A 23,993-nucleotide genomic window follows, 5' to 3' on the forward strand; every position below is an offset into this window, starting at 1 on the left:
AGTTATAGCACCTGGTCATTAGTATATCATATAGGTCTCAATGGACATTTACTTTTTCTCCAGTGACAAAGCCTATCACACAGCAGCTAAATTACTTTCTTAGCAAGTGGTCCACCAGGCGTAGGTGGCTACTGCAGAGTGCCATGTGAGTTCTGATGCTTCCCTAGGCAAGTTTGGATGCCGACTCCAAAGTGAATAGAATATATATATACGTTTGAACCTGCTTTATTCCCCTGCTGAATAATGTGGATGGTGGATGATGGTACAAAATTTAAAGAATTATATCAGATTACTGTTTCCATCTAGTGACTAGAGGAAGTCATAATGGTGTGGGTCTTGTTGATCTTTAGGTACCTCAGAACTAGGGAGCCAGTAAAATATGTATCTGTATACCAATGAAAACCTTTGAATTGGTTAAGAACACTGCCAGAGGGGCAAGGAGCCAGATCCCCATCACCTGTTAAGGGTGGAAGTACTTAAGTTTTGTGGAAGTAAATTTATACCTACAGAGAGAAGAGTGGTGTTTGCATGCGTAGTAGAATTAACCAGTTCTAAAAGTTCACTCTTCAGTTTTTCCTTTTTTTTATTAGTGCATAAGAGAAGAAAAAATAGGTGCAAAGATAAAACATGTCTATCTATTCACAATTTAGTCTGAATTTACACTCGTTTTTTCAAGAAACATCTCACTCCTACCTCCAGTTCAATCCCTGACACAGCATTCTGGTGGGATTTGGAGCAAATAAGGCTAGGGTGCTTAAAAAGCATTTACACCCTTTGAAAGTGCTTGTTATTGCTCACAGATATTTTACAACATCTTAAATATCCTCCATTTGATTCTCAATTAAAAGGAAAGGAAGGTGTTAACCATGTGTGATTGCTTCAGTTTGTCAGGCAAGTTGCACAAGAAGCATTGCCGGGTTCTGACGCTGCAGTTGATAGGCAGATGTCTCTCCACCTGTTGTTCTTGTGTAGCCATCTGCCTGTCTATAGATAACCAAACAGTCTCATACCCTTGACACCCCCTAACCTAACCTCAAGGATTTGAGCGATGGTATGCACAGATATTATGGCATGAGCTAAATATCATGATTGGGGCTTATACAAGCCATGGGTATTGATTTAAGTTTACGCATCAAAAATCCATCAAAATGTTCACATAAAAAACATTATTTTTAAGGTAGCGGAATGCCAGCATAGCTTGCACATGTAGCAAAAGGAGTAATACCATCAGATACTTTATATACATATGTATATATGCCAGCTACAGGCCCACTCTGTCCTACAATGTCATCCTGTGGAAACCAGGTGATCAAGTTCTTGGCATGGTCTTCTGCTGGCATAGTCCTTTTTGTAAGTCCAATAACATAAAGCAGGCTGGGCTGTTTATGACCATTTTGATGCCCCACTCTAGACACCCACCATTACGCCCCTCCATGCCAATAATACAGAAAAATAACCCATGTAGGAAAATGAGCAATAGCTTTTTATTGTACTTTTGGTCAGGTCCATGCTGTAGATGTTTTATATGGTCTTTTTTTAGCTACAAAGAAGATGACAACTGTATTTAGGTAAACTTCACAGCATTAAGCCTTGAACGTAATAAAACAAAATGTGGGTTCATTTTACAATAGATGCCTTTTAAGATCAGATACACATTAATTACCTTGATGCTGCTGATATAATTAGTGCTAAACAGAGTTCTGAAGTGAGAGCACAACATTTTTTTCCTGACAATCTCACTTTAATAAGTGTATTCAGAACTATCAGATCAGAGCAGGCAGAGAGAGCGAAAAGCCTATCTTGTGATCATTCAGGTGTTTTTGTACATTTTAGCTGTTGCACGCTGTAAACAACCTGTTTTCAGCAAAGCACGTATGATTAGCCTGGTAGACATATAAAAAGAAGCCTACATTTCCACTTCTTGGGTAAAAATGGCAGTATGAACTACTTATTTGCAAAATGTATTGTTTACTTAATTAAGAATTAAAGATTGCCTAAACTGGAATAAAGAAAGTACATACAAAATGCTATGCAATTAGCACAATTAACTAAGTGCTAAAACTAGCAAGATAAGACCATTTTAAAAAATAAAGGAAGCCTGTCTTAAAATGGAACTTAACGGTGTCTGAACACCACAAATGTAAAATGTTTTTAATTCATTTTTAATATGCACAGCAAACTCACCCATCCATCCATGTCTCCATGCTTTATTTTGTTGAGAAATCACTTTGAAAAACATCCCTCTAGAATTCATAGCCATAGCCATCTTGTGTAAAGGCAGATGATTCATGTAGCATTTACGTCCTCGAATCCATCCACCCTTAGTTTAGGTATGCAGGCAAGAGAGTGGTCTTAGCTGAGAAAGTCTCTCCTCCTCTTCTCAAGATGAAAGAAAAAAATGCCCATGAAGATTCTTGGGATGTATGATATCATTTTGACCTAGGCACCAAAAAAAAGTTTAAAACAAATATAATATGCTTTTCTATATATTTACTAGCGGTATAAGGATTAAAATTGATTATTTTTGATTGAGAGAGTTTAGTTCCACTAAAGAGAAATATGTATGCAGTCATTGCATCTTTCTGGATATTCTAGTTGTTTTACTATCTATGACTTCAGTACTTTTTGAGTCTCTGACCTGAAACAAATAGGCCACAAGTGAAATCAGACTTTAGCTAGAACTCCTCTGCACATATGCTGTAGGACCTTGACTTGGAGAGTTTGGAAGCCACTGGGTGAACAGTGTCATTTGCATACCCAGTCAGTACAGGTTTGTTTTAACCCAAGCTATGTGGTTACTATTCAGATCTCACAGAGGTGCTCTTTTTTCCTCCACAGATGTCAGGTCTTTCTTATTTTCTATGCCTTGTATAATGTTGTGGTAGGGGGATGCCTACTAATATCTGCTACCTTGCCATGCCACAATCCTTATGGCTTATCTCTGTATTATGTTGTGCTCTGTAGTTGTTGTTATTGACTAGTGCATCTTGGTTATGAGGGAGTTAACTGTTCATGGCAGCCTTCTCTCTGGTGTTATTTGCCACCGGGTGGCACATAAATACCAGGGAAGCGGGCCTCATGTAGCTAGCTGATCAGTCCATCTATGGGAAATCTAAAAGGACTTTTGTGAGGATGTAAAAGGTCCTGTTTCTTCAGTAGCCTCTTGGCAGGAACCCAGCTGGGTTTCCAGGAAATGGACATTTGCTCTCTTATTGGACTTTTATCAACCAGGTATGTACCAGATCACAGGACAGGGAACCAGGGACCCCAGGGGTAGTACTGCCAACCTGTGTTAATATGGAGATGTGTTCATTATTTGATGCTTGAGAAAGATCTTCGGTAAAGTCTTTTGTGGAAGAAGAGTCTTTGCCTGGTCTGACTTATTCACTGTCACATAATGGTGTATGCAAGGTGTATTCTAAAATGTATATTGGGGGAGACACCTTCTAGGTTAACCAACAAGTGAGAACTCGGATACAAGGCTAAGTTAACCCTTGAGGGTGATGTCATAGTTGAAGATATTAGTGAGCTTGAAGAGAAGATAAGATAGCAGCCAGATGGACTTGAAGTGGATGACGTGACGACAGAAGGCCCCAGTAGAGAAGGAGCCAGCATGCCTCAGGTTTCTTCCTTAGCGACGCAGACTCCCCTGGAATCCTGGGTCCCACCATGGTAAGGGTCTTCCTAGAAACCTGGTCTGGGAGTCATAGGTGCGAGGGTTTGAAGATAAGAAGAAGAGTGTTTGATTCCCAGTGAGTCTAGGGCAGTTTCAGTTAATCACCAGGGAGAGATATGTGCAATCCGGGTCATGTTCCACATACCAGCTTAGAAATGCTACAGATACAAGTAATGGGTGATGAGATAGATGTTTGCCCACAGTATCATAAAGAAAGAGGGTCTTGTGAGATTGTGGTTGAGGTTGTGGTGGGGGGTGCTGCCTTAAGACCACAACAATGACACCCCCATACACCTGCTAACATTGTTCATCATCATCAAGGAAATCTTTTCAGATAAGTGATTATAGTGTATTATTTTACATGGACTGAACTTGACCCTGTACTGCAGAAATGTCAGTTGTCTTGGTTGGTCATCTAACCTTTAGGACTTTAAAGTTAAAGGACAGTTATCATAAAAGGTATTGGTATTGATTTATTTAAGGCAAATAGGTTTTTTGCACTTTGAAAAGGAATTTGTACTTTGCAAAGGAATTTTCTTTTAGCTTAGTGAATGTGGTGAAAATTCACTTTGCAAAGAATAAACTTTAATGGAAAGCTGGCACTTTGAGAAATAAATACAGCCCTAAAATAAAATGCATTTCTGAAGATAAGGGCTTAATCATGGCTAACATGCTAAAATTTCAAACACCTTAACCAATTCAAATCTGAACTCTTTCACTCCTTTCCAGTTCAGTCCAATGTTCAGCTTTCAGTGCTGTCACACTTTGAGTGACAATTACATCATGGAACACTTTACCCATATGAAACTTTTGTCATTTTTTTTAAAGACAGATAGAGCTTTCTTTTGGTGGCATTTGATCACCACTGGGTTTTTCATTTTTTGTTTTATAAATGAAAAAATACTGAAAGTTTTTTAAAAAATTTTTTTTGCTTAGATTTCATTATAAAATTTTTCAAATAAAATCTTTTTCTTCAAAACTTTAGGACAAAATGTATTCTGATATATTTTTGAGGTAAAAAATAACAAGTCTACAAACTATGGGATATATATTTGAAAATTGATCAGTTGAGACCCTAAAATGCTGGACGCTGGTATGACATATGGCAGTGATCAGGACGCTGGTATGACGTATGGCAGTGATCAAGATGTTGGTATGAGTTATGGCAGTGATCAGGATGCTGGTATGGCATATGGGGTGATTAGGATGCTGGTATGGGGTATGGCAGTGATCAGACCGATAGTATGGGGTATGACAGTGATCAGGACTCTGGTATAGAGTATGGCGGTAATCAGGATGCTGGTATGGCATATGGTGGTGATCAGAACACTGGTATGGGGTATGGCAATGATCAGTATGCTGGCATGGGGTATGACGGTGATCAGGACTCTGGTATAGAGTATGGCGGTGATCAGAATGCTGGTATGGCATATGGTGGTGATCAGAACGCTGGCATGGGGTATGGAAATGATCAGTATGCTGGCATGGGGTATGGAAATGATCAGTATGCTGGCATGGGGTATGGCAGTGATAAGAGCACTGGTATGGTGTGTGGTGGTGATCAGTGCTCTGGTATGGCAGTGATCAAGATGTTAGTATGGTGTTTTGCGGTATTATTGTGAGCTCTGGTTACATTGGGACAGGTGACAGGTGGTGGCTGCATTGTTTATTATTACTACACTGGGGGCAGTGATCAGGGACACTGGGGCTGGATAGCACTGCAATCTGTGAGTGTACATGCACTGTGACAGGCTTGTACCCTCACAGGCTGCAGCAACAGTTCTCTCTGCTCTCACAGCCGATCTGTGTGAGAGCAGAGAGAATCAGCATTTACTTTCAATTTGGTGTGTTTACTATGTGATTGCTGTGATTGGACACAGCAATCACATGGTAAAACAACATGTGATCACCCAGACACAGCGGTAATGTCCGAGCGACACATGAATCACCAGGCTCTCGGGTGCACGGTCTGTGAGCTATTCAGAAGCTGCCGATGTGGGCTAACGTACAGGTATGTTAGCTCGCATTGGCGTGTTGGCTGTGGGCGGATAGGAAGCAGTTAAATAGTAATTCGATATCACTTACACTAAGAAAAAAGGGGGAAGAGTAGAAAAAGAAGAGCAAATAAGAATCGATCACCGCATGCCTTATGGTCTTGAACCACCGATGGGATCTGGGCTTGTATTTAAGATCACGTCTATCATAAACGTGCAGCGCTGTAAACTCATGAAACGTAAATATCTTATATCATACTTGAATATATAAAGCGCAAACAAGTGCGTGAATAGTGCAATCAAATAAATAAATGAATCACTGAGAGTCCGTGACAACCACAAATATTATAGAGCAGGCAGTGAAAACTGCTAATGTCCTTTATCCAAGTGTGCAAGTGCAAACGTGCGGTTATTGATGAGGAGAATCCACTGCCTCAGATGGATGTACACTCACCAGACTGCAAGTAAATCAGCACATCTGTTTATATCACACATCTGGGGGTATAATGACAGCTCCAGATTTACTCCTGCAGCTCCCTCCATCCATCAGTTGGGGCAGGTGTCATCTAATCCTGGGGGGAATCAGCTCAACCACAGGAGCCAGAAAGTGCTTATATAGTGCAGTATTTATTGATTAGTTAAAATCACAGTAGTAAGAAAACATCCACGTGGAGTAAATAAATAATATAATCAAATACCAAGATGGCCGCCGCTTCTCGGTAGCTGCGGCGTGTCGTCAGCAATGTAGGCTTCCAACTTGTTTCGTGCGACAGCACGTCATCGGGTATGCCCATCAGGGGTACGTACATTGTATTTAAGATAGTTTTTCTCCAATCCTGGTATCTATGCCTATCCAGGGTTTTCCCATTTCAGTTTTTAGTTTATTTCAGTATGTATTAATATATATTTATTCATTGTAAACAACTTTTTGTATGAATTTATGTCCTTTATTAGATGGATAGCAGCCATTTGTATCTTTTGTGCTCCTTGTTTCATATGAATTTTTTATATTAATGGTTGATTCTCATTTGCTCTCTTTTTTTCACTTCTCCCCCTCTTTTCTTTGTATGTGTGATCTCCAATTACTATTTAAGGTGTTTGTGATTTTAGCATGTTAGCCATGATTAAGGTCTGATCTGCCGAAACGAGTGGTATTTTTGGGGTTTATTTCACTTTGCCTAATAAACAATACCCATTTGCTATCACTTACCAAAGTGCCAGCTTTTCATTGAAGTTTATCCACTGTGTGAGGTTCTTAGTGACCTCTCAGCCCGAGTACCGGGTTCTGAAGCCTTTGGAATACTTTGTGGTTGCACCGCTGTTTCATCTGTTTCTAACTTCGCAAAAAATACCCTTTCAAAGCGAGCAGCCTTTTGCCTTTAGCATCGGGTTAACCCATGTAATGATAGAAATTCTATTTACTTCACATGCAGAAGAGCTTATGACAACAACTTATTTCACATCTTTAAATTTTTTTGATTCCTCAGCTACACTCCGTCAATGCATAATGTCTTAAAAAAAATATAACTAATGGCATCTAAAATAAAGAAGTAGGTAATATACTGAAGACAATCATTACATGTAATCAACCTCATTTAATTTTCAGAATGCAATAATTTACATGACAGTTGCCCTTTAGTTGGGGTTAATTTTACGAGCTATGCTAAGGATTAAGGTTGGGGCTTAAAGAGGAACTTTACTCATAAGGCCCCTTTCAGATGGGGGGACCCATCAGCAGTTCCGCTTGCTCAGTGGGGGATCTCTCCGCTGATCCCCTCTAAGCAAGCGGATGACAGATCTGTGTCCACTCTGTTGCTGCAGAGAGGACACAGACAAAGCCAGCTGTTTTTTATGGGGCGGTCTGATGGAAACAGACTGCCTGTCTGCTTCCACCCGACTGTCATCCGATCCGCCGGACAGATGGAGAACAGATCACCATTCGTATGTTTTTAGTGTACAGGATCAGATTTGATGCCAGTGGGTGTCAGCAGACACGTATCCGCTGACACCTGCCACTCCATAGAGCTATGTATGGTCCGATCGGGTTCATCTGAAAAACTGACAGGAAGATCCAATTGGACCATTGGTGTGAAAGGGCCCGACTGTCATCCAATCCGCCGGAGAGATGGGGAACGGATCACAATCCATATGTTTTTAGTGTACAGGATCAGATTTGGTGTCAGCAGATACATATCCTCTTACACCTGCCACTCCATACAGCTATGTATGGTCCGATCGGGTTCATCTGAAAAACTGACAGGCAGATCCAACTGAACCGTCGTTGTGAAAGGGGCCTAACAGTTTCATAGAATTTAATGTTCTTTAACGAAATAATATAAATTTCATATTAATAAATTGTGCTACAAAATTCAGTGTGTGCTGTAAATTGGCTCCATCCACATCGAATGTGTGGATGGGGGAATCAGATCATTATTTTTCCTTCAGCCTGATGGTTTAGCAAAAAAGAAAATGATCAAAGCATTGCCAGCCTTACTGGATTTTAAACAGTATAGGTACTTATTTCTAATGTTTTACATAGCTATGCCTGCAAAAGGGACCGGCCTGATGTGATTTATCAGGACTTAATTATCTGACTAAAGTTCCATCTTACGTTTTTGCCCTGCTTTTCAGTGGGAATTCCGCACTGCATCAGATAAGCACCCCGCTGTGGGTGTGTATGTTGTTAACAACACCCCGAATGTGGTCCGCAAAACGCGGTGCGATGTGAATAATCAGATTGCATAGGTGTGAATACCTATACAATCTGATTCTAGTGCGGACCCAAAAAAGGGTCCTGCGTGTTTTTGGTACGGTGCAAATAGAGCCATGCTCCGATCGCACCGCACACGAATCGCATGTAATTTGCACAGGAATGTGGTGCGGTTCCTGTGCAAAGCACATGCGATATATACGGAGCCACACGTATATGAACCCAGGCTTAGGGTTACTATAAGTTGGATTTACTAAAAGCAAATAGACTGTGCACTTTGCAGGTGCAGTTGCACTCAATTTCCTTAATAAATGTAATATGGTAAAGCTTGACTTTGTAAAGGGTACCCAATCAGGTGCAAGGAAAATAAAAAAGTGTTTTTGCTGGCACATGATTGGATGATGAAAATCAGCACAGCTTTACCAAGCTCTCGGGAAAATAAGTGCAAATTCAGTTGCAAAAGTGCACAGGCTATTTGCCTTTAGTAAATCCACTCCAGTGCATTCAAAGAAGTGTTTTTGGGAAGGCACAGAAGTGGAGGGCAGATGCAGCCTGGTTGCAGAGTAAATTACTGGCTTACAATGGGCTTGTAATGAATATTTACCTTTACCAGCTCTTTTATTTATTTCACCACTCTAGTCAATGAAATACTTTCTGTGGAAAAACTACGGTTGTAGCAGCCTCTCACCCATATGTCACTCTAGGCAACTGCGTAGTTTACTTACGTTGACAAATGGCACTGATATCAAGTTAAATAAGGTCATGATTTCAGCTGTCACTTTTTATTAAAGCACAGAAGTGAAATATTTATTGAAATGGGAATACTTTTTTGACTATCACTTTGCTTTAAATATGGAGCGAGCACAGGAAAGGATTGACACAGGCTTGCAGGATGCAATAAAACGGAAAATCTGTTTTTATAGTTCACTTACACAATATGCGGGCTTACCTTTTACCTTTACCGATTGTGCCTATTGAGATTGTGTGATTTCACTGTGCAGTAGGAAGACCAACGTGTTTCAGGGGGTCAAAGGGCCCCCTTTATCAGGCTTTTAAATGCAATTTCACTGTTTAGTAGGAAAACTTATTTTCACTTTTGCTGTGCTGACATACTGTTTAATGTCTTCAAATAAAGAGAAAAAAGTGTTCCAATAGTTTCTCATAGTCCACAACAAGTGCTTACAAAGTTCTTTAGGAAGACCAACGCGTTTCAGGGGGTCAGAGGGCCCCCTTTATCAGGCTTTTAAATGCAATTTCACTGTTTAGTAGGAAAACTTATTTTCACTTTTGCTGTGCTGACATACTGTTTAATGTCTTCAAATAAAGAGAAAAAAGTGTTCCAATAGTTTCTCATAGTCCACAACAAGTGCTTACAAAGTTCTTTAGGAAGACCAACGCGTTTCAGGGGGTCAGAGGGCCCCCTTTATCAGGCTTTTAAACTTTAAGACTAAACCATACATTGCGGTACAGAGCAACAAAGGTGTGTTACTTTAGTGCATTGCAGTGCCATTGAAAATTATAGGCACCACAATGCACACCTGAATAGGGCATGTTTTAAGGGTAACTCCACTTTTGTGTGTAAAAAAATAGTAAGTAATAAATATATAATATTGCATATACAATTGCTACACAAGCCATATTGTAACTGAATGTTATTAAACATTACCTTTCCTTTTCAGTCTGCAGTGCTGTCATTTTCTTGGTTGCTGTACAGAAATTCCCCAAAAATGTAATTTCCTGCCTGTGTGATTGGCTCACTGATTTTCCCAGAAGTCTGCCCTAAGATACAAGTCAGCATTTACCATCCTCTGCAACAAAAAATTGGGGGGCGGATACTCCCAAAAGATTAATCACCTCCAAAGGGATGCTGACATTGCAACTTTCCTCATAAGAACACTGCAAGTACTTAAGTTGACTAATAATGAAAAAGTCACTCCCATCCAGAATTTGTATTCAAAAACACAGAGCAGAGCAACAGCTTTTTCTTTGGAACAGAAACAGGTAGAAATCTGCAACAAAATTTATTAAAAACCTTCCAATGTACATTAATCACCCAGAGGGGATTGTTTTTTTCCTCAACAAAAGTTAAGGTACTCTTTAAAAAACTGCTGCCCAAGTTTTAAAATTTTCTTTGTCTGTTACTCATTGGTGAGATTTCCCCTAAATTTCTGCTCTAGAGACACAGCAGAAAGAGAGAAGAAATCTCTCCAAAGTGAGCAGAAAGGTCTTACATAGGTGGCACCAGAGCAGGTGTCTTCATTGGAAGAATTACCCCCACCTTTGGTTCCAGAGAACAGAAACGTTCCCATTCATTTCTGTCCTGGTGACATAGATCACTGCCTCAAATGTAGTGTGAATCTTCCTAGTGGGGACACAGACAACAGTGAAGACCTAATAGGGATTTTATTATTATATTTAATATTTTCCATCTGTGCAAGAAAATAAATGAAAAATGGGGCGCAGCGCTAAAATATACCTGATACACATATATATATAACAAACAGAATTATTGAAAAGATAAGTGATATAGTGTGCCAAGAATTGTGCAAAAAAGCATTCAAAAGTCCTTAAGTAACAAATGGTGATTCAAAATATGTGCGCCTTCCGGTGATCAAATTAACTGAATCATGCACTCACCAGATGCATAATTCAAATATGCATATAGATGATATCCCGATATCCAAGCGGAGTTATCCCAAAATCGGATATGGCATCATAGGATCATCGTCTGGGCACATCTGTCCGTCCAGGTTCTCCTTGTGGATCGTGCGTTTACACACTAAAACACCTCTCAGCTGTCTCCCCAGGTGGCTCTGCGGGTATTGGACTCAGCAGGGTCCCAAGAAAGAAAGCCAGGATGGTGTGATATCGTTTTAAATGGAAAAATGTATTGATCCAAAACAAAGACAAGGACTGAATAAACAAAACTGACCATAAAGGTGTACAAAGATGGCCGCCGCTCCATGCGGTGGCGTGATGTCTGGGGTATGCTGCTCTTACCCTGACGCGTTTTGTGCCAAATGCACGTATTCATAGGGAGTGTGTCAGCTAACCAGACATCTGCTGAAAGCCCTGTATATATAGTGTATGGCGTTCGCTTAAGCGCGCCCGCCATTTTCCCGGCGCCCTCGCGCATGCACAGAACAGACATCGCTCCGATGTCTGCATAATAGTCCTGCGCCATTTTGTTGTAGTCTTAACTATAACCACCGGCGGCTATGTTGTCAGCCGCAAACACAGCTGTGTGATGAACATAATGTTATTACACCATAGTCCTTAGCAGCTGTTTAGCCATAATAATACAAACAGAGCAAGAATAAAACACAAGAGATACAGTGAAGACACCCAATAGATCCATATAAAGAATAAAAGAACTATAACAGCAATAAACATACATATACGGATGAATTAACATTCATATATGTTGCATGCACGAATGTTGGGATAAATATACTCCATAAAAATGGACCAAGCAAACGTGTTAAAAATAGAAGAGTTAAAAATAACCTTAACATAATCATATGGTGTCTCCATTGTAGATAAACAATAAAATACAGTATAAAACCGTGACAAAAATATATATTAAGGTATCTAAACACATGATATATAAAATTTAAAAAAAATTAATATATTCTAAATATACAACAAAAATGCAAATGAATGGAGTACATAATATCCATACAAGTAAACATAAATAAAAGATCACGATGACCAAGAACCACACCTAGGTGAACCACATAAATAGGCAATATGTGCAATTAATAAAAAGTCAATAAAGGATAGGATTGCACTAAATTTACAATAGATGATGAATATAAAAATACATAAAAAATTACTAAAATGTCAAGCATTAAATGGCATAAACCAACTGAGCAATAAAGTGTGTGTGGTAAAAATTGATATAAACCACAACACAAATAAATATGAATCTATAGAGAATAAGATAGCACAGATTCAATAAATAATCACTAAAAAAATATTAAATAGGCATGTGGAACAATACTGAATCCACAAAAAATCAGGATGTGAATATTAATAGTGATATTAGATAATAAAAGACTAGCCAAATAATTATTAATAAAATCAAATAAAAATTAATATAGAATAGAATAGCAAAGAATGAGTGACTGATATGGGTAGATGAAAATTCTAAATGGCGACATATATAAATGAATGGCCAAAATTAGCTGTTATCAATAAAACTATTAATATCAAACTCAATGTTATGCCCTTTGGGATAAAAAGTGTCTAATTCATAAATCCACTTCGATTCTTTCTGCGAGACTACGGAAGAACTACGAGGAAACTAAAAGATCGTTTAAGAGAACACGTCAGTAATATTAGAAAGGGGTACAAGGAACATTCCTTGTCTAAACATTATCGGTTATTTCATAATAAGGACCCCACTTCACTGATGTTTGCTGGAATTGATATTATCAAGACACACTGGAGGGGCACTAATAAAAAGAGATCAGTCTCGCACAAAGAATCGAAGTGGATTTATGAATTAGACACTTTTTATCCCAAAGGGCATAACATTGAGTTTGATATTAATAGTTTTATTGATAACAGCTAATTTTGGCCATTCATTTATATATGTCGCCATTTAGAATTTTCATCTACCCATATCAGTCACTCATTCTTTGCTATTCTATTCTATATTAATTTTTATTTGATTTTATTAATAATTATTTGGCTAGTCTTTTATTATCTAATATCACTATTAATATTCACATCCTGATTTTTGTGGATTCAGTATTGTTCCACATGCCTATTTAATATTTTTTTAGTGATTATTTATTGAATCTGTGCTATCTTATTCTCTATAGATTCATATTTATTTGTGTTGTGGTTTATATCAATTTTTACCACACACACTTTATTGCTCAGTTGGTTTATGCCATTTAATGCTTGACATTTTAGTAATTTTTTATGTATTTTTATATTCGTGATCTATTGTAAATTTAGTGCAATCCTATCCTTTATTGACTTTTTATTAATTGCACATATTGCCTATTTATGTGGTTCACCTAGGTGTGGTTCTTGGTCATCATGATCTTTTATTTATGTTTACTTGTATGGATATTATGTACTCCATTCATTTGCATTTTTGTTGTATATTTAGAATATATTAATGTTTTTTTAATTTTGTATATCATGTGTTTAGATACCTTAATATATATTTTTTGTCACGGTTTTATACTGTATTTTATTGTTTATCTACAATGGAGACACCATATGATTATGTTAAGGTTATTTTTAACTCTTCTATTTTTAACACGTATGCTTGGTCCATTGTCGTGCATACAACATATATGAATGTTAATTCATCCGTATATGTATGTTTATTGCTGTTATAGTTCTTTTATTCTTTATATGGATCTATTGGGTGTCTTCACTGTATCTTTTGTGTTTTATTCTTGCTCTGTTTGTATTATTATGGCTAAACAGCTGCTAAGGACTATGGTGTAATAACATTATGTTCATCACACAGCTGTGTTTGCGGCTGACAACATAGCCGCCGGTGGTTATAGTTAAGACTACAACAAAATGGCGCAGGACTATTATGCAGACGTCGGAGCGATGTCTGTTCTGTGCATGCGCGAGGGCGCCGGGAAAATGGCGGGCGCGCTTAAGCGAACGCCATACACTATATATACAGGGCTTTGAGCAGATGTCTGGTTAGCTGACACACTCCCTATGAATACGTGCATTTGGCACAAAACGCGTCAGGGTAAGAGCAGCATACCCCAGACATCACGCCACCGCATGGAGCGGCGGCCATCTTTGTACACCTTTATGGTCAGTTTTGTTTATTCAGTCCTTGTCTTTGTTTTGGATCAATACATTTTTCCATTTAAAACGATATCACACCATCCTGGCTTTCTTTCTTGGGACCCTGCTGAGTCCAATACCCGCAGAGCCACCTGGGGAGACAGCTGAGAGGTGTTTTAGTGTGTAAACGCACGATCCACAAGGAGAACCTGGACGGACAGATGTGCCCAGACGATGATCCTATGATGCCATATCCGATTTTGGGATAACTCCGCTTGGATATCGGGATATCATCTATATGCATATTTGAATTATGCATCTGGTGAGTGCATGATTCAGTTAATTTGATCACCGGAAGACGCACATATTTTGAATCACCATTTGTTACTTAAGGACTTTTGAATGCTTTTTTGCACAATTCTTGGCACACTATATCACTTATCTTTTCAATAATTCTGTTTGTTATATATATATGTGTATCAGGTATATTTTAGCGCTGCGCCCCATTTTTCATTTGTTCTTTGTAGAGTCCTTTGGTACCTATTGGCGCTTAGCAGCTTCTTATCTAGCGCTCACTTTCTTTCATTATATCTGTGCAAGAAAATAGTTTGGGCTAGAGACATACTTTACAACACTGAATTTGGAATTTCTAATCTTTCACCACATTAAAATTCCCCATTCCCCCAGGAAATCCCTGCAAATTAAGAGAATCCATTGGGGACCCCCAGGTCCCCAGAAATGGTATCCCCATTGGAAGATTTCCCATTTACTATTTCCAGATTTCTTTTCTAGGGACAATACAAAATTTTCTTTTAAACCCCGTACACATGATGAGAATATCGGACGAACGATCATCCATTTTATTTTGCATGCTAGTCTCATATCGAAAGTGAAGAGGTCACTAAAGTTACGAAAATTCTTGTATGGCAGAAAGAAAATTCGGAAGTGATGTAATGTATTTGTATTGCATTTTCGGATGAAAACTGTACTGATTAAATGAAAATCGTACCATCTGGTATTGTACGAGAAACATTTTTGTGCTTGTCCCTTCAAATAATTTTGGACGAAAGCAGTGTACTAGCAATCAGATTATTGTATGCTCGCTTCGAAAGTGGTATTTTTCATATGATTTTCTGATCGTGTGTATTAGGTTTTACGTTCACTTTCATTGATGATGGTAAACAGGACAAGTAGTTGTATCACCTTAACGGGGGCCCAGACTGCAATAAAAACTGACAAGCATTGTAAACCCTTTTCACTCTTTCCAAAACTAAAAAAACAAGTTTTCCTTTTAACATTATATAAAGTGTAGAATCTTGTGAGCTGCTATACCAAATCAGTGATACAAATCATCCCCCCTGATGAAGCCATGTGACCCGGTGGCGTAACATGTAGGGGAGGGGCTTTGATGCCACGACACTCGTAGGATAGGTGAGTGCGGTACAGATGGCTGCAAAGTACCGGTTGGAGGATCCATATCAGTAGCAGTGCCTTTTTGGAGTTACTTTATAAGACGTGATATTATACATCATACCTGTGAGTGGAATACTGGAAATGTTTTGTAAGGATAAAGCACTATGTTTTGGTCATCTCTTTTTGGTATATATCTGATGCAGGTGGACAGCTAGGAGAGTGGAGGAGACTCATGCTCATCGGACATCATACATCAGTCCATATAAGGGACACACAGGGGCGGACTGACCATTTGGAAACTCAGGCACTGCCCGAGGTCCCAGGGTCAGTAGGGGGCCCCATGAGATGCCCCTGGTACCTTTTTTATAGGCTTTTTTGAGTTTTGGCAAGGACACAGGGGCCCCATAATCCCCTATTGCCTGGGGGCCCCATGAGTTGTCAGTCCGCCCCTGGGGACACATGCTATAAATGACCTCACTTAGTGGTTTGGTCATATACACCAGGTGAGATCACATCCGGTGGAGGTTTACACACATTGGTTTGCAGTGTATAACAGCATAAGGTGTTTCAATAAGTTTTTGCAATTCAAGCATCTGTGAAGATATACAACCATATAGAATATCAACACATAGACACTTATTAAGAGACGTTTATGTTGGTTACTTTGGTTTAAATCAGAAGTGAAGCGCGGCACTTAATTGATATTTAAAATTTTGTCTATAGTTTTACTTTAAAAAAAAAATAAAACAGCTATGGCTGTAGTTGGGCATTTTTTATAAGCATTCTCATCCTTTACAAATGACATGCTGAGTCATTATTGAATCTTAGTCCTCGTAGACATACGTCTTCTAAGTTGGGTTTTGGAATATTAACACAGATCTTCGAGTGTAATAATACATAAATGTCTCTGCTGATATTTAAAACATTAAAAATAATTTCACCATTCCTTTTTTGCATCTATTCATAGCCCATCATTTTCACGTATTTATCTTTGCAAGTGGGCGCTTTCTTCCTGGAGTTTACTGTGTCATGTGCGAATTTCAATATTTCTCCATGCTCCTTGCTTCTATTATTTTGCCTTTTCCTGTAGCTTTGTTGGGTTGAGTGACAGACGTTGCAAAAAAGTGACAGCTGAGTGGGGCACATGGGGGGGAACACGATCTTATCACAACAGCATGAAAAATATTCTGAAGCGTATTTAAGAAAAGCTGTCAGTCAATTAGCCAGGTAACATGCCTGCCATTTTATCATGCAAGTAAATAATTACTGCTATTGCTTTTTTGGAAATTTCGCACTACAGATATAAATTTGCATAATTAAAAGCAATGTTTCAGCTTTTTTTTTTCCTCTAGTCGCAGAAATTTAAATCAAGCAATTAAACTGCAGGTTTTCCATATCAGACTAAAGACCCATGTAATTTGGGCTGATAATAATTGTTTTATTTGTAGAAAGATTTATTGCACAAGTGTATGAGCAAATTATTAAATGAAATGCATCATTATGAGTGCATTTTATACTTCTCTCGTCTTGTTCAAGCTGTACTTCTGTTTCTTTTTATCTGTTTTTTTTTTTTTACTATATTCAGGTTTGGATTTTTTTTGTGTACTTTCTTTTTTACTTGCACTGCTACCATGTATTTTTCAGTAGTTCAAAAGTAAATGAGAACTGCAGTGAAAACACGATTCTGTTCTTAATGCCCCTAAATGAACCTTGAATTCCATTTGTGGAAAATATTGGAATATATTTGCATAACTGAATGTTGTTTATCAGTTTCCAGCAAATTTAAATAGCCAGTCGAAATATCTATAGTATTTATATATCAGGTGCAAATAAAGAGGAATTATGGTGTATTTCTAATAAGCATAATTTGAGCTTTCATTGCAGTGTTTACCATGAATTAGTTTATAGTTTCTATATAGAAAGGTGATTGTTAGCCACTAGAGGGAACTGTCAGGAGCTCAGTTCAATAATGTCTCAATCAGGGGCGGACTGACCATTTGAGCACTCTGGCACTGCCCGAGGGCCCGGGGTCAGTAGGGGGCTCCATGAAATGCCCCTGGTACCTTTTTCATAGGCTTTTTTGAGTGTGGGAAAGGATTCAGGGGCCCCATGATCACATATTGCCCAGGGGCCCCATGAGTTGTCAGTCCGCCCCTGGTCTCAATAGCAGCCACATCAGGAGAGCATTTGTGGCCTTTTTAGAAGCAGCAGTAAACCAAAACTGGAGCCTGTGTATGTAATATGTAGGGATAAACAGAGTAATTTCTGCTAAATTCATATCCAAAAACTAAGTTTCACCAAAACAGAAACCTAATACCACTTATTGATCAGCATAGACAATAAAAAAAAAAAAGCTATATACTCTTTATTTAGAGCAGTGGTAGTCAACTTAATTATTATAGGGAGGCCCCCTTATATGTCCAGAGCAACCTTTTTTCAACCAGGGTGCCGAGGAACCCTGGGGTGCCTTCAGGTTTTTTCAGGAGTGCCTTGGCAATCTGCCAAAAAATTTCCTAAAAATGTTATACAAGCCAGCGGATGGATGAAGTCTGCCTTTTAGTTATAAAGTGTACACAACTGTTGGCATCCTAACAACCAATCACATCATTGATTAATAAGGAGGATGTCAGATGCCTGCACAGCATCCTTGTTTGCCCTTCTCCATCAGGACTGGGCTCACGTTAGCTGAGTGAGGGAGAGAAGCTGAGGGGTAAGAGAAACGCAGCACAAGTGTTCTTTGGAAGAATAAATCACCTCTAAAATTGGGTGTCCTACGTGTGTGGATGGTGCTGTGTTATATAAAACTATTAGTTTGGTTTTTTACATTTTGGAATGGGGTGCTTCGAGATTAGGTTGAAAAACACTGGTCCAGAGGGCCATACAATAGTTTAGTGCTCATAAATTTGTATTACCTTAAGACATATGCCAATCCACGCATTACTCTAGCGCATGGTAACAGCCGGCGGTTCAGAGCTCAAGGTTGCTGAAAGAGCTGTCTCTTAGTGTGCAGTTTGCTGTTCTCCAAATCTGATCAGAGTGCTGTTGAGTGGTTTGTTGGGTACCAAGGGTCTATTTGCATATGAGTTGTTGTACGCGTGTTTCAAACGCTTCATTATATACATTTTACATACCCAAATAATAACAGATTATGGGCAAGTTACATATTTATGTCATTCATTCTCAACCAGGGTTCCGTGGAACTCTAGGAATCCTTGAGCTCTGACTGACTGGCCTCCCATTCGGTTGATAGAACTAAATGTATGACAGCAGTTATCTTTTTAGCTAACTGTAAGGATGGCATTTTGACCACTACTGTAAGTGGGGCATCTTTCTCACTGGCAAATAATGTAATGGATATTCTTCCCACTGACCCCAATTAATGACTTTTAGCAGGGGTTCCCCAAGATCTGAAAATCATTTCAAGGGTTTTCTGTGGTAAAAAATGTTAGAAAGGCTAAATAAAAATAATTGTTACACCACCCAGACTTCTGTCAGATGACCATCTGCAGCAAGAAGTAGGCAGTCTGATCCCTGTACAGCAAAATCTGCCCATCCCAGCTCTACTGTGACTTTCTGAGTCTGTTACTGCATGCCAGCAGTGGTAATGGTTTAACCAGGGAGCTGGGGTGGTAGAGACTTGCCCAGGGTTGAGAGATGTTCTGCAGATTATCTTCTGCTAGTGCTCCTATGAAACACTTGTAAACAGTAACAGAAGCTCAGGAGCTGATCGACTCAGCTCCTGGACTGCAGCTGCACTGGTGCATTCAATACCTATTTGTGCATGGACACTTTACATTTTTTATTTTTTTCTCACAGTCTGTTTATTTTTGTGTGAAAAAACACTAAATCATGAGGCTAATGTAGGGCCATTTAAAGCCTATATGAAGAAAAATAATCCTTAGCAAAGGTTGCCGACAAACAGCCTGGCCCTGCCCATGCATTGCAATCTTCCATAATGCTCTGATTGGCTGTATATCACACTGAAGAACCAATAAACAAGGCTTAAGTAGAAGGTGATGGAGCCACGCTTGACTTTTTACAGGAAGAGGTTTATGATTTAAAAATGCCTAAACCTGTAGACATACCATTTTATAGATGGTAGCTTCTTTTTCTTTGCATTTTCCAAATTTGAATTGCTAAGGTTTGTAACGGGTTGATCTTCTTCAATAAGTGTTCCAAAACTAACCTTTTTTTTTTTTTGCACTTTGATTTATTCTCTTTTTCTTTGTTTTGCTCATTCAAATAGCATGCCACTTTTCTGCAACACTTTACAGAGGACAGTGAACCATTCACATTTATCCCTGCCCTCGAGGAAGCAAACAGTGTAGGATAAGGAGTAGAACCCATGCTATAATAGAGAAGGGTCAGAAATAAGTGTACAACTTTTCTTTTATCTTTAAAATCCTTCTTTAGGGATTCGGTGAACTCTCTGATACATCTACAGCAAGTTATATTGCTGGAAGCAGCTCTACAAAGTGTTGGCACTGAATGCTGGGATATTGCCAATTATCAGCGAGACAATGATGTTTCATTCATTGATAGTATGTTGCACCCGGCCCCAGGCAGAGTCATAAATTACAATGAGATGGAATGAGTGCTAAAAAAAACAAATTAGACTATGTCTGAGAGGACTTTAAACCACCATATGATCTGGAGTATGCTGTATTTATTTCAAGCTGTTTACAGCAGGGCAGGGATTGACTGTCACAAGATTAACTGTGTAATAAAGATATCTTATGGATGACTGTGCTCAAAATATTTTGATGTTTTAATGTTCAAAAGCAGTTCCAATCAAATGAACTTTTCCTTTGCCCGTATTCATCATTCCTCATGCCCATGCCACTTTTTTCACCATTGGGAGTGAAGAGAGATATACAGCCATGCCCCTCTCTCAGGTGATAACACTAAATGTCTCCTGATTGGCCCAGTGCTTTCACATGGTACAAGGAATATTGTTAAATGCCCTGTATCAGCTCATTTTTCAGATTCCAGAGGGATTTCACACATAGCTTGTTAGTCAATAAGGGCAAGTACCCGTTCACCTTTTTATAATTTTATTGTTTTGGTTTTTTTTTGTGGACCTGTTCATGAGTCTGATCACCAGCTATCAATATAATATCAGAGTAGATCTTGCTGTTGGAGTCTGGAAATTGTAAAAGAATATGCTACAAGGGCAACCACAGAGATTTACAAGTTTAGTGTTGGATTCTTTTACTGCTGGACTATCAGTTTTCACTAGACTGAACCTTTAACAAAAGTCAGCTGGTTTAACATTAATTGCCCCTATTATGGTATGTGTTCCTAATTTTGGTTTGATTTAAAAATTTGTAGTCAGCTATCACCTTCTGGACTCAAGCATGGAAGACTCAGGAAGTTATTTCATATGGGCAGCACAGTGGCTAAATGGTTAGCACTTCCACCTGGCAGTACTAGGGTCATTGGTTCGAATCCCAGCCATGGCACCACCTGCTTAACGTTTGCATGTTCTTCCTGTGCCTGCGTGGGTTTCCTCCAGGTACTCTGGTTTCCTCCCACACTCCAAAGACATGCTGGTAGGTTAATTGGATCCTATCTAAATTGCCCTAATATGTGTATGTAAGTTAGGGACCTTAGATTGTACAAACCTTGAGGTTAGAGACTGATGTGAATGTGTAAATTGACGGTGCTATATAAGTACCTGCAATAAATAATTATAGTGATAACTCTAGTTCCAATTGGACTAATTGTTTTCAGCTCTACCAAAAACTAGACAAATGCATACCAAAGACTGGTAATTTTGTTTTGGTTTGATTCTTTCAGAACAACCAGGCTTCTTACATAGAGTCTTATAGTGACATGTATACAAGAAAGCTACCAAATGTAGTAACCTTTAACAGCCAGTAAGAGCAGGTGGAATTCTCTATACCATGTAACTCAAGATGTCAGATGCTAATTTGTATAAGCATTGTCACCTTTAATCAAAATGCTGGGGCTTTAAAGGCAGCTTCACCCAAAACAGAGTTCCCTGCTTTGAGTTGTGTAGGGCAGGATAGGTTCCCAAATAAAGGCTGGGATCTCAGAGGGTTATCTTTCAACAACCACCATTGACATGCCTCATCCAGATGGGGAACGGACCCTACCCTTGTCCACCAAAAAAAAGAAAACCGCATTTTGGTGGCATTGCTTTCAAAATGCCAAGGTCACTGGATGACACTCAAGGTATTTACAGTAGAAAAACAAATCCCACAAAATAATTTTTGTAGAGCGCTGTAAAAATTGGATGGTTTTTTTTGTTCGAAAATAGTTTACACCTTGTTTTCTTCATGTTTTTTCTCACTGCGCTGTGCACGTCCCATAGACTCTTTATATGAATTTCTTGTAGGTGTGTGTATGTCACACAGGTGGCTGATTTTTACACTAGTAACTAAGACAGAGTGTATCAGCACACTTTTGGTTGGAAATGCTGCCTGTTGTCCAAATCAGGATTCTGTAGTAAAAACTGCCGCTGAATTGCAATAAGCTGTATCAGCATAAGACACAAAGGAGAATATTTGCTAAAGCTGGAGCACTCAGAATCTGGTGCAGTTGTGCATGGTAGCCAATCAGCTTCCAACTTCACCTTGTTCAATTAGGCTTTGAAAATAAAACCTGGAAGCTGATTGGTTTCTATGCAGAGTTACACCAGATTTTGCACTCTCCAGTTTTAGTAAATCTCACCCAAAGTATATCTGGATACACCTTGCTGGTGTAATTTAAAGTGTATCATTAGGAAAGCCTTTTTTTTGTTTTGGATGGAGGGTTAGGGTCAGAATATATGTCAAATTGGGGAGATTGGCCCTTTCCATTTGCACTGATGACCACTGTCACTGAGAATGAATGAATGAGAGGAAATCCAACATTTTAGAATCATCCCCAGCACAAGAGGTAAGGTAAATCTTCTAACAGGGACACCTGTTCTCGAGACAACAGTCTAAGGGCTCGTTCACACTTGGCTGTTTTACCAACGCTTGCCAAACACCCCTATAGCGTTTGGCAAGCGTTGGTCCGGCATTTGCGGAACGTTTTTTAACGCTCGGCAAACGCTCGGCAATTGCCTCATGCGCGGTTTAGCGGCAGTTGCTAGGCGTTTGCCGAGCGTTAAAAAAGTCCCACAAACGCCTATAATGCAGTTTGAATGGTGTTACCGCTCCGCAAACGCCCCGCAACTGCATCGCAACCGCACCACAAACGTCGGCCGGGCGTTTGCGGAGCGGCACCATAGACTAGAATAGGAGGCTTCAATGCCTCCTGACTCGACCAGAGGCATCCGTTTTGCCGCGACGCAACACAAACGCTCCCGTTAGAACAGCACCATGTGCTGTAATGTGCAGAATTGGCAGAGGTGTTTGGGAAGCGCCGCTTCTGCCGCCTGCACACAACGCTAGTGTGAACGTAGCCTAAGAGAATTGCCCTCAATTTGGGAGATTTCTTGTACTTTCCTTTTGTGTCTCTGTGGCGACAGAGTGGTTAAGGGTTAGAACATGTGTCAAGTTTTTTTATTGTTGTCTATGTCCCCATTGGGGAGATTGTCCCTTGCCATTTGCACTGATGACCATTGACCATTGTTGCTGAGAACGACTGCGAGAGGAAAGCCTACATTTTAGAATTGCTCCCAAAACAAGAAGAGAAATCTTCTAATAGGGACACCTGTTCTCGAGACAACAGTCTAAGAGAATTGCCCTCAATTTGGGAGATTTCTTGTACTTTCCTTTTGTCTCTGTGGCGACAAAGTGGGTAAGGGTTAGAACATGTGTCAAGTTTTTTTATTGTTGTCTATGTCCCCATTGGGGAGATTGTCCCTTTCCATTTGCACTGATGACCATTGTCGCTGAGAACGACTGCGAGAGGAAAGCCTACATTTTAGAATTGCTCCCAAAACAAGAAGTAAGAGAAATCTTCTAATAGGGACACCTGTTCTCGAGACAACCGTCTAAGAGAATTCTCCTCATTTTGGGAAATTTCTTCTACTTTCCTTTTGTGTCTCTGAGCAAGGAAGTGAAGAAGAAATGGGCAGTAGTTTTAACCCTTACCAACTCCATCTAAAACAAAAGAAAAAAGGCTTGGCTGTACATACATTACTTTAATTCAAAAAGCACTATGAAGCAATGTGCAACAATAATTTGACCCTCATTTATTGAACTTTCCAGACTTGGGCTTTTTGGGAAACCAGTAAATTGGTGGGTTTAGTTCTGCTCTAAATGAGTGGGTTGCGATACAGTTTAGGACCCTCAAGCTGTCTAAACATCAACCCAAACATACCATGACCACTCTACTGAAGATCAAGACTGACCTACCAAAATAGGAATAATTGACATGTGTGGTTATATGTTCAGCTTTCATAATGGTTGTTACTATAGTCCAGAGGTGACAGGTTTGCCTTAAAATGTATCAGTACAACAAACCAGTC

At 39.3% G+C, this 23,993-nt stretch overlaps 1 protein-coding gene across 6 annotated transcripts in view; it reads left to right on the plus strand.

Annotated features, from left to right (window-relative positions):
- Window positions 1-23,993, plus strand: part of SGCD (sarcoglycan delta) — a 1,017,926-nt gene that overhangs the window by 546,415 nt on the left and 447,518 nt on the right. The gene's annotated exons all lie outside the window — the stretch shown is intronic.

This window comes from Staurois parvus, unplaced genomic scaffold, assembly GCF_062004578.1.
Source record: "Staurois parvus isolate SC_StPar_1 unplaced genomic scaffold, SC_StPar_1.0 ptg000298l, whole genome shotgun sequence".
In the NCBI taxonomy this organism is placed as follows: Eukaryota; Metazoa; Chordata; class Amphibia; order Anura; family Ranidae; genus Staurois; species Staurois parvus.